The sequence below is a fragment of the Meles meles genome, unplaced genomic scaffold (genome assembly GCF_922984935.1).
Source record: "Meles meles unplaced genomic scaffold, mMelMel3.1 paternal haplotype, whole genome shotgun sequence".
In the NCBI taxonomy this organism is placed as follows: Eukaryota; Metazoa; Chordata; class Mammalia; order Carnivora; family Mustelidae; genus Meles; species Meles meles.
Genome location: NW_025721573.1, coordinates 566 through 2,500, shown reverse-complemented (window position 1 = coordinate 2,500; position 1,935 = coordinate 566). Strand labels below are relative to the sequence as shown.

The following is a 1,935-nucleotide window of genomic DNA, read 5'->3' as shown; positions in this document are numbered from 1 at the left end:
GTGTCCCGCCCCCCCCCCCCCCCCGCCTCGCCTGTCCCCCACCCCCTGTCCAGGTACCTAGCGCGTCCCGGCGCGGAGGTTTAAAGACCCTTTGGGGGTCGCCCGTCCGCCTCGGGTCGGGGCGGTCGGGCCCGTGGGGAGGAGGGGTTCCCTTCTCCCCCAGACTCCGCCGCCCACCCCACCCCACCCCCCCCGGGGCCGGGGTTGCCATGCCGCGCCACGGTCTTCGCGCGGCCGTCGGGAGGGGGCTGCCCGGCGGCCCCGCCCGGCCGTGCGTGTGCGTGTGCCCCGCGTCCCTCGGTGTGTGTGTGTGGGGGGGGCAGGTGGGAACCCCCTGGGCGCCTGTGGGGTTGTCCGAGCTCCGCTCCTCGCGTGGTGGGCGGTGGCCGGATGCCCCGTGGTCCAACCTTTCCGACCTTCTCGGAGTCTGGTCTCGCTTGTGTCTCGACTGGCCGGCCGGAGGCACCCCTTCGGGGGAATGTGCTGTGCCAGGGGGGGCCGCCCCTCCGGGGGTCGGCCCCCTGAACGATCAAAACTCGTACGACTCTTAGCGGTGGATCACTCGGCTCGTGCGTCGATGAAGAACGCAGCTAGCTGCGAGAATTAATGTGAATTGCAGGACACATTGATCATCGACACTTCGAACGCACTTGCGGCCCCGGGTTCCTCCCGGGGCTACGCCTGTCTGAGCGTCGCTTCACGATCAATCGCTTCCCCCAGGGGTCTGTCGCCCCGGGGGGGTGGCGCGGCTGGGGGTTTGCCTCGCAGGGCCTGGGTCTGCCGGTGCCCTCCGTCCCCCTAAGTGCAGACACGGTGGCCTCCTCCGCCCCGTGCGCCCCTGGTCCCCACCGCCCGCGCACCCCGCCCCTCCACCCGCCCACGCCTCGCCTCGCCTCGCCCCGCCGGGTCCGCCCGGCGGTGCAGCGCGTGTGGGACGTGGGAGGGGGTGGAGGCGTGCGAGCGTGTGTGGGGGTGGGGGGGCCGGTGCCGGCGCCGGGGCAGGGGGGGGCGGCCCCGCCCGCGAGAAAGGGAGAGAGGAGAGAGCTCGCGCTGAGGGCCGCGGCCGCCGCCGCGGTTCCTCTGGGGGGAGATCCCTCGCGCCGCACGCGGTCTTGGGGTCGCCCGGGTTGTGCGTTGGGGGGCGTCGCGGTCCCGTGCCGCTCGCCGGTGGCGGTCCGTCGTGGGGGAGAGCCCGGACCCGGAACGCCGTCGGTCTCGCCGCCGTGCCCCCGGCGGCGAGCCCCGGTCGTCCCGGCCGGGGGCCCCCCTCCGTGGGCCGCCGCCGCCGCCTGGCGTCCGGGGTCCGCGCCCGCCCCTCCCTCCCCGCCGGCGACCCCGGCCTTCGCCCTGTCCGGGCGGCTCGCGCCGAGGCCCGAGTCGCGCGCGCGCGGGGCCGCGCCCCGGGGCCGCGTGCCCCGGCGGCGGCCCGCGGGACGCTGCGGCGCCGCCCGCCGCTGCGCGCCTTCCCCCGGGTTGCGGCCGCGCCGCGCCGGGTGCCCCGAGCCCGCGGTGGGTCGGGGTTGGGGGGGTGTCGACGGGGTGTGTCGTGTCGTGTCGTCGTCCAGGGAGGACGGGCGCGCCGCGCCGTCCGTCGCCCGGCCCCGCGGCCGTGCGGCGGTTGCGCGCGGGGGCTTCGGTGAAGGGAGGAGGAGAGGAGAGGAGCCCGGGCGGCGGTGCCCGTGGGCGGTGGCGGTGGGGGGGTGCGTGTGGGGATGCGAGGGCCGGCGGTCGGGGGCGACCGCTGCGCCCCGCCGCCCCCCGCCCCCCCGCCCGCCCGCCGCCCCGGCTTCGTGCCCGCGTGCTCCCTCCAACCCCCGCCCTCGCCTCCCCGCGCGCGTGCGCGTGCCGCCCTCGGCCCGCCCTGGCGGCTCGCTCCCCGCTCGGCCGTCTCCCCCTCCCCCCTCCCCCGAGCCCGGCAGGGCTCCCGCCTGTGCC

At 78.4% G+C, this 1,935-nt stretch overlaps 1 non-coding gene across 1 annotated transcript; it reads left to right on the top strand.

The window, feature by feature from the left end:
• Positions 1–542: 542 nt before the first annotated feature.
• Positions 543–695, top strand: LOC123936494. Its single transcript, XR_006817337.1, has one exon. It is a non-coding gene; the product is annotated as a 5.8S ribosomal RNA (ribosomal RNA).
• The last annotated feature ends 1,240 nt before the right edge of the window (positions 696–1,935 follow it).